This window comes from Mastomys coucha, unplaced genomic scaffold, assembly GCF_008632895.1.
Source record: "Mastomys coucha isolate ucsf_1 unplaced genomic scaffold, UCSF_Mcou_1 pScaffold3, whole genome shotgun sequence".
NCBI lineage: Eukaryota > Metazoa > Chordata > Mammalia > Rodentia > Muridae > Mastomys > Mastomys coucha.
The window spans coordinates 62,314,388-62,323,998 of record NW_022196909.1 but is presented as its reverse complement, the minus strand read 5'-3'; the positions used below and the strand labels follow the sequence as shown (position 1 = coordinate 62,323,998).

General features: G+C 42.4%; 1 protein-coding gene across 4 annotated transcripts in view; it reads right to left on the bottom strand.

The window, feature by feature from the left end:
- The window catches only part of Usp49 (ubiquitin specific peptidase 49), a 59,519-nt gene that overhangs the window by 21,799 nt on the left and 28,109 nt on the right, over positions 1 to 9,611 (bottom strand). Inside the window, exon 2 of one of the 4 annotated variants that reach the window (XM_031348020.1) lies at positions 5,972 to 6,046. The exons of the other annotated variants lie outside the window; for them this stretch is intronic. The gene's annotated coding sequence lies outside the window, so the exon portion shown is untranslated. The remainder of the gene's footprint in view (positions 1 to 5,971; positions 6,047 to 9,611) is intronic. 4 annotated transcript variants of the gene reach the window in all.

Sequence of the window (9,611 nt, the reverse complement as noted above, 5' to 3'; positions counted from 1 at the left end):
AAAAAAAAAAAAAAAAAAAAAAAAAAAACCAAAAAAAAAAGAACTAAGTTGCTTTGAAGGAAATACAGATTAGAAACATCCTATTTAATACTGACAGATTAAAACAATAGCTATTAGCCAGGCAGTGGTGGCACACACCTTTAGTCCCAGCACTTGGGAGGCAGAGGCAGGTGGATTTCTGAGTTCGAGGCCAGCTTGGTCTACAGAGTGAGAGTTCCAGGACAGCCAGGGCTACACAGAGAAACCCTGTCTTGAAAACCCAACCAACCAACCAACCAACCCAACAAAGAAAACCCAAACAAACAAGCAAATAAACAAAAACAATAGCTATTAATTTATATCCCAGAAGGAACTAACTCTGATTGTCCAGACCTGATCTGGGCTTGCACGCAAAGGTAGAGGGGGGACAGAGAACTAAGTGCTGTGCTTGGCTTAGGTACTTTTCCTGTGGCTGTGATAAAACACCCTGGCAAAAGCAACCTGACTAAGGATTGTGTGGTTCTGCTTTGGCTCTCAGTTCAGGCCCCAGGGGCAGAAAAATCAGGGCAGCAGGAACTGGAAGCAGCTGGCCAGACTGTGTTCAGTCAGGAAGACAGAAACTAATGCTTCTATTTATCTCATGCTCTGCTCTTCCCTTCTATGCAGTCCAGAATCCCAGCCCAGAAATGCTGGCACCCACAGAACCTGATCAAGAGAATCCCTCACAGTTGGCAGAGGTTTCCATCGCAGGTAATTTCACATCTCTCATTAAGGTGACAAACTGAGATTAACCATCATAATACCATCGATCATACTCAAGATTTAAGGCATGGTGGTCCACACCTTTAATCCCAGCACTTGGGAGGCTGAGGCAGGTGGATCTCTATGATCTTGAAGTCAGCTTGGTCTAGATAGTGAGTTTCCAGGATAGGGAGGGATGAGAGACTCTGCTGGAGTATTTACCTACCAGGTACAAGGGACTTGAGACATTAGTGTGTACCATCCTCATGCACACACAAAGAATGAGCACTTTATGTTTACACATAGTAATGACATAAAAATATTTCCAGAATAACAGCTTTGTTGGAGAACATTTGATCACATTGTGAACCCTGAGATTGTGTTCTTTACTGAAAAAACAAAAAAAACAAAAACCAAAAAACAAAAAACAACAAAAAACAAACAAACAAACAAACAAAAAAACCCTGTTTCTAGATGTGGTGTGGCTCAGGCCTTAGCACACACCTTTAATCCCAAACGATGAAGGTAAAGTTAGTTTGTAGAGGGAACGTGATGTCTGATTGAGTGGCAGACAAAGTGATAAATCAGAGAAAGATCTGACAGACTAGGATATGTCCTCTCATGAGAAGAGAGAGAAAAGGGAAGCTGCTGACAAGAGCAGCGCAGAGAGAGGAAGGAGGCAGTGTCACTGGTGCAGTTTGTACAGAGACAAGTAGCAGAGAGAGAACAAGCTAGACATAGATGAAGACAGAACGAGCCAGAGAAGGAGCCAGAAGTTTAGAACAGATTGTTAGAGTTACTGATCCAGTCATTTTGGAGAGGAGTTTGACCCAGAACACCTGAGTTGGACCAGCCAACAGAGTTCAGAAGTAACAGGAAAAGGTGAGCTTATTCAGCAAGTCTGAGGCTGAAAACATTCTAGGCCTGGATTAGATTGTACAGAGGCTAGAAGCTTCTAGGACTAGGCCTAGGTTAGTAGACAGAAGCAGTAAACTTCAGAGATGACAATTACATCAGATGAATAAAAGGTACTTTTATAAAGCCCAAACACCTAAGAATGAAGAAAGTTATGGTTTAGATAAACAGAAATTCATTTTTAAAAATGCCAAAACACAAAGGTCTAGTATCAATCAGTTGTCAGATATCTAAGTGACTTCAGAGTTCCATGATTAAAGTGACCCAGGTACAACTTTAGACAGCCAGAGAAAATTTGACTGTCAAGGACTATGATCCTATGACTGACCGTAGACTAGGTCTCTGCACTGACTGGTCAGTGTGCGCCCTACAAGGCTGAGGGGGAGTAGGTCTCATAAATACAACAGAGGCACTTGCTGACAGCACAAAAGGGCCTGATGCAAGCACTCATTAAAACTACTCAGCAAGGCTCTCTCTGTGCAGAAAACCAAAATTGATTTTCTGTGGAGCTGGCTTTCAGGGACAGAATGTAATAACCGCCACACTCAAGGATCAGTGTGCTAAACAGTCCTGCTCCTCACTGGAAATGAGTCTTCACTCTGCTGATTCCAAACACATATGTCTGTTCCCAAGAAAACTGGTCATCATAGCACATTTTTACAAAATAGAGTTCTGAACTTGCAGTGGTAGATCCAGACCCTAGTGATGACCGAGCTAGGGTAACACTCTCTGGGAGGGCTCTCAGAGGCTTGGAGCTAGTAGTGTTTCCAGAGTAGGTAGCTCTCTATCCAAGCTCTCATCATGCAGAACAGACAAATTTGGTCAGGGACAGATGCTTTTTCCATATTCTTATAATTAACTGGAATTATAAATGATTATACAATACAAATTATATACTAATTATCAAATACTACATCCTAGAACTGTTCTAAAACTGAAGATAAACATTTGTTTCCCATGACAAGCTAGTGAGGTACTAACTATATCCACTTTTATTAGACCTATTAATTATTTTATTTATTTTATATTTATGTTTGGGGTGGGGCAAGCATTTGTCTCAGGACATGTGTGGAAGTCAGAGGCGACCGTCTATCATATGGGTTCCAGAGACTGAAGTTAGATCATTAGGCTTGGTGGCAGCTGCCTTAAGCTGCTGACGCCTCTTGCTGGTTCTGTCACCCCATTTTAAACATGAGAAAGTAAAGAAGTTTCTCCATAGTTACATTGATAGTGCACAGCTGCATTGTGTGGCAGACTTCAAAACTGGCTTATAAGAACTAGATGTGGTGGATCCCAGAACTTAGGAGGCAGAAGCAATTGGATCTTTGAGTTCTAGGCCAGCCTGGTCTACCAAGTGAGATCCAGGACAGTCATGACTATGTAGGCAGATCCTGCCTCTGCTGGACAGTGGTGGCACATGCCTTTAGTCCCAGCACTTGGGAGGCAGAGGCAGATGGATTTCTGAGTTCTAGGCTAGCCTGCTCTACAGAGTGAGTTCTAGGACAGCCACGGCTATTTTTGTCTACGGAAAAAAAAATCCTGCCTCAAATAAAAATAAAAACAAATCAAATTGAAAACCCCTGGTTATTAAGAAAATATAACTGAGAATAGAAAAGTTGTAACAGCCAGAGGGAGTTTGTTGTGTCTCCTGCAAATGGCAGAAGCTACACCCATAAAGTCTACCAGAACAACACAACAGGCATGCTAATGTGTGTGTGGGAGGCAGGAGCTCTCAACTCTACACAAAGAACTGCAGGCAGCTAAGGAATGCTGGGAGCAAGAGACAGTCTTCCCAGGGAAGAGCCACTGGTTTATTCAATTCCAAATGGCCACTCCTGAAAACAGATGTACAAGGAATATTATACTAACAGAGAATGTTGTACTTATGGATTTAGAAAAAAAATGTATTCACACATGACATAACATACATATGCATTTATGTGTGTAACAACAATTAATAAACCATGAATTTAAAATTTGGAAAATTAAAGAAATAATAATACTAATACAAATAAAACATGATTAGGGAAGATGGCTCAGTGGTTAAGAGTACTTGATGTTTCTCCAGGGGACCTGGGTTTAATACCCAGTACCCACATGGAGGATGGCTAACAACTGCCTGAAATCCCAGTCCGGGGGATTTCATGCCTTCTGGCTTCAAGTGCCAGATACATACATGGTACACAGATATACATGCAGGCAAAATACCCATATGCATAAAATAATTAATAAACTAATAAAAATTTAAAAAGCAATGTGATTATTAACTCAGAATTTGAATGTTAATCCAAGCATGTCTAGTTTACTTGCCATTTTCTTTTCTCATCTGTAAAGGGACAGAGCATGCACTCATCACTGTACCTGCCATCCACACAAGACCCTTGCCAGAACTAAGAATGCAACTGCTTTGTAGCTACTAGAGACTTAATGTTAGCAGAAACAAATAGACATTCCATAGCCCAAGCAATCAGCAGCTCTTGTCAGCTGGGCTGTCCTTCTCTCATTAAACTATTAGCATTCTTTGTATATTCTGTATACAAACATTTGCCAGACAGGGGAATCACCACAGCTTTCTTCTGTGGCTTGTCTTCTGTTTCAAGTGTCTTTCCATACATGAGATTTACACTTGATGTATTTTAGAAGATCACGTTTTGCCCACAATGTAATGAAAACACCCCCTCTTTCCTTCCATACCTTACCTAGGCTGCTCACACCTGTCAAGGTTTTGGCTGGTGTGTCTCTTCTACTGCCCACTGGTCTTGCCCTCTCCCATTCCTAAGCCACTCTGATAAGAACAAGTGTGTAAATCTTGCTCTCTCCCTCTCCCAACTCTTTTTCAAAGTAATTCTGACTACTTACTTCCATCTCCACACTGATGAAATTTACAAGGAGTTTGCATGATGTTGCCCAAACATATTCTCTTAAAAGTTCAACTGCAACTGAATGTGGTGGTTCACACCTGTAATCCCAATACCTGGATAGCTCAGCCAGCTTGGTGCGCAGAATTAGTCTGTCTTTAAAAAAGGGCCAGGGGCTGGAGAGATGGCTCAGTGGTTAAGAGCACTGACTGCTCTTCCAAAGGTCCTAAGTTCAAATCCTAGCAACTACATGGTGGCTCACAACCATCCGTAATGAGATCTGATGCCCTCTTGTGGTGTGTCTGAAGACAGTAATTTATTATGTCTCATTATTTTAATAATAATTAAAATCTTTTTAAAAAAGGGATGGGGCGGGAGGGGAGGAGAAGGAAGGGGAAAAGAAGAGAGGAGAGAACCTGGGAGATGCCTCAGTTGACAAAGCACTTTCTATGCAAGCCTGCTTGTAATCCTAGGCCTCCAGAGGTGGATACAGAGGATTGCTCTGGCAAGCTGGTTAGCTAGACTAGTGAACTTTGGTCCAGTGAGATACCCTGTCTCATAAACTGGAAAGTGATTAAGGAAAGCATCCAGTGTCATCTGGCCTCCACATGTAAATGTACACATGCACACGTACACACGTGTGCACACACACAAACACACATGAATAAACCAGAAGAGACATAGCTAAGCAGTTAAGAGCAGGTACTACTCTTGCAGAAGACCTAGTTTGATTCTTTTGTTTGTTTGTTTGTTTGTTTGTTTTTCAAGACAGGGTTTCTCTGTGTAGCACTGGCTGTCCTGGAACTCACTCTCTAAATCAGGATGGCCTCGAACTCAGAAATCCATCTGTCTCTGCCTCCCAAGTGCTGGGATTAAAGGCGTGCGCCACCATTGCCTGGCCTAGTTTGATTCCTAGCACATAGTTCAAGGGGCTCACCACTACCTATAACTCTAGCTCTAGATGCTCCAACCCCTTCTTGCCTCTAAGAGCATTTGCATGCACATGTACATACACCTCAATACATACACATACACGTAATTAGGGAATAAAAAGGCAGGGTAGTAGTGGTGTAATTTCAGCACATGGGAGGCAGAGGCAGGAGGATCTCTGTGAGATCAAGGCCAGCCTGATCTACAGAGTGAGTTCCAGGACAGCTAAGGCTATATGAGACTCTATCTCAACTACCTTCTACCAAAAAAAAAAAAAAAAAAGGTGTGGGGGGGTGTAAATAACAGTAGAACTGAGGAGATGATCCTGGAAGAGGAAAAGTAATGGCTGCTCCTGGGTAAGGGTATCATTCCCAGCTTGACCTGTCACTGAGTTTCAGTGGAGTCTCTGGCCACTGTTCCAGGTAACACAGCTTGCTATTGATACTTCACAGATAGGGAATGGATGGATGGGTGAGTTGATGGGAGAATAACAAAGCCCCACTTAGCATGCAAGGGAGGCTCTAGTCACTGAGAAGAGCACTCATTACCATCACCGTCACAGGATTCTGGAAGGCATGTTCATCATGAAACACACTTGATTGCAATTCTGGTTTGCTGGCTTCCTGGAGACAGAAAATGGGAAGCACTGAATGCAAACACAACTGTTGTTTAAGAAACACAGCATGATCTTCTGGCCATAGGACAGCCAACCAACCCAGTTCTGGAGTGTGTCATGCCATGAGTTCCTTCAGCATCAGCTTCATGAAGAAGGAGCTCAGCACATGGAGGTTTTCTAGGCAGCTGCAGACTTAAAGCAGCTCTGTCTGTAGAATGTTCACTATGACCTTTGCTGATGGAGACGTCTTCTCAGATGATTCATTCCCACAGACCCCAGAAACTTTGTTCCTTGTTTTTGTTTTGTTTGTTTGTTTGTTTTTGAGACAGGGTTTCTCTGTGTAGCCCTGGCTGTCCTGGAGCTCACTCTGTAGACCAGGCTGGCCTCGAACTCAGAAATCCGCCTGCCTCTGCCTCCCAAGTGCTGGGATCAAAGGCGTGCGCCACCACCGCCCAGCTGTCTGTTCCTTTTGTTAAAGTTTTAATTTGTATTTTTTTTTATGTGTCTGAGTATCTCTGTCTGCATGTACGTATTTGCATCATTTGCAAGCATGCTCTTGGAAGCCAGAGGAGGGTGTTAGATGCCCTGGGACTGGAGTTACATACTTGTGAGCTATCATGTGGGTGCTGGGAATCAAAGCTGGGTGCTCTGGAAGAGCAGTGACCATGCCATCTCTCCAGCCCCTGCTGCTTTGTGTAGTCACATCTCTCAGATATCTCTTGAAACACAATTTATACACCAGTGGATACTGAAGAGAACTAAATGTGATCCACATAACACATGTGCTATGATAGACAATATTTTGCCTGCCAGTCTTTTTAACGTTAACCTCTCTGAATTTTCATGAATTTCTATTTTACAAGGTTATAATTATTTTATCTACACTTACTGTAGCATATGGTAAAACAATACAATGTTCAGCCTTGGGTTTGTTTCTTTGTCTTGTTTAAAAAAAAAAAAAAGAATGAGAGGGCAAGCTAAAAAAGAGTGCAGAAAGTAAAGGAAGCTTAAATGTGCTTCCAAGGACAAATGGACTTATTTCACACCAAGTTCAGGGTGCACAAACTTATTACATTCTACACTGAACTGAACTCCTACAGCAGTTACAGGTTGCTTGCTCACTAGTCTACTGAATACAGGTACTTTCAATTTACAACACATCTTTTCTCAGTAGGAAGGTGAATGATTCCAAGGCAACCATCATTTCCTCTTGTCTCCAATGCCATGCAAATTGCCATGTGAGGTAATGCATGCTTATAATTCTAGCACTTGGGAGGCAGAGAACTGCCAACTTGTTCTATATATGCAAGACTCTGCCTTGAAACAAAAAAATTTTTCTTTAAAAATCAATAGAGGGGGCTGGAGAGATGGCTTAGCAGTTAAGAGCACTGACTGCTCTTCCAGAGGTCTTGAGTTCAAATCCCAGCAATCACATGGTGGCTTACAACCATCTGTAATGGATTCTGATGCCCTCTTCTGGTGTGTCTGAAGACAGCGACAGTGTACTTAAATAAATAAATTTAAAAAAAGAATCAATAGAGGGGGTGCTATTAGCAAAGTGGAGTGGGAAGCTAGAGGTCCTAGAAAAAGCAGGGACTGTGCCCTCCCCCACACTGCATTTCCAGGAACAGCATAATGCCTAGTCAGTATGTCCTAAAAGAAAGAAGAACAGGGGCTGTGGAGGCTCTTCTTAGATGGGGACAGTCTGAGCAAGGCCAGCGATCAGGAGGGGGGTTAGTTTATTAACAGCAATGTATGCACTGGAATACCCCTGGGAAAACCCTAAAGAAAAGCCAGAAGCAACAACACCCAGGCCATTTTAAGAACAAAAAAGGGGCTGGAGAGATGACTCAACAGCTAAGAGTACTTGCTATGCTTTTAGAGGACACAAGTTCTATTCCCATCACTGACATGGGCTCACGACTGTCTGTAACTCCAGTTCTAAACAATCCAGTAATCTTGTTTAGCTTCCAAGGATACCAGACACACATGCAGTTCACATATATACAAGCAGGCAACCCATGTATACACTGAAATAATAACTTTTAAAAAAAGAAAGAAAACTGGGGCTGGTGAGATGGCTCAGCAGGTAACAGCACTGACTGCTCTTCTGAAAGTCCTGAGTTCAGATCCCAGCAACCACATGGTGACTCACAACCATCTGTAATGAGATCTGACTCCCTCTTCTGGTGTGTCTGAAGACAGCTACAGTGTATTATTAACGCTGAAGCGTGCGGGGCCAGTGAGTGGGGCAATTCTGAGTTCAATTCCCAGCAGCCACAAACATAATGGCTCACAGCCATCTGTACAGCTACAGTGTACTCATACACATAAAATAAATAAATCTTTTAAAAAGAAATAAAGAAAACCAAAAAGAATGTGCTAAAATAGGGTAGGAATACCCATATCAAGTCTCATGCTATCTATGTTCCCACCCTAACACAACACAGAGCAGAAGAACCAGGAGGAAACCCTTTCTCCTCCTCTGGTCAGAGAGAGGTGGACTGCACCCCCCTAATGTGGGGGAAACTCACTGGAGGGACTGGACAAAACAGTGCTGGACTTTGGAAGCCACTGGAAACAAAACCCAGCAAGCTTAGCAATGCTGTTCAGCAGATGTCAGAGACAGTGAGGGATCATAAAAAAAAAAACAAGGAAGCCAAAGACTTTTTTTAAAAAATTGTATGCACCCATGTGCACAACTAAGGTCAGGTATATTCCTCTATTGTTTATACACTTTTTTTCAGTCAAGGTGTCTCAGTGAACCTGGAGCTTATCAGTTGACTATGCTGGCTGACCAATGAGCTCTGGGGACCGCGTCTCTTGCCTAACAAGTGTCAGGGCTACAGATAACCACCGTCACACTCAGTTTCACTTATTATTGTGTGTGCGTGCCAGCGTGCATGTGTGCCATAGCAAGCATGTGGAGGTCAGAGGTCAACTAGCGAGAGTCACTTCTCCTTCAGCCGGGCTTACACAGGTGGACGGAGGCATCTCCTCACCTGTCAAAAACAGTTTTTTAAAAAATATCTATGTGTGCGTGTGTGTTATGTGTGTATTTGTGTGTGAAGACCTGCATTTATGTATGTGTACCACATGTGTATTTTCAGGCCCTCAAGCAATTTTTTATACATTTCTGTTTTGAAATTTTTATTATTTTTATTTGTATCTTCATGTTATGTGTCTGTGTCTCTGCCATGTATATGTGGGTGCCCAGAGGCCAGGAGAGGGTAAGGATCCCACAATGTGGGTGCTAGGAAATGAACTTGGTCCTCCAGAAGAGTAGAAAGTACTCTTAACTACTGAGCCATCTCCCCAGTCACATTCAAGAATTTTAAAGCATAAGTCTCAGAAATATATTAGCAGTACTGTCCACGGTAGTAGTATTGCTTTACCGCCAAGAAGTAAAAGCCACCGAAATACTGATACACGTATTATATACAATGAAATATTTATTATTCAGCCTTAAAAGAGAGGACTCTGAGCTAAGCATGGTGGCACATGTGTGTCTTTAATCCCAGCACAGCTCTCTGAAGAGAACAAAAAAAAAATTTTTTTTTTTTTTTTTTTTT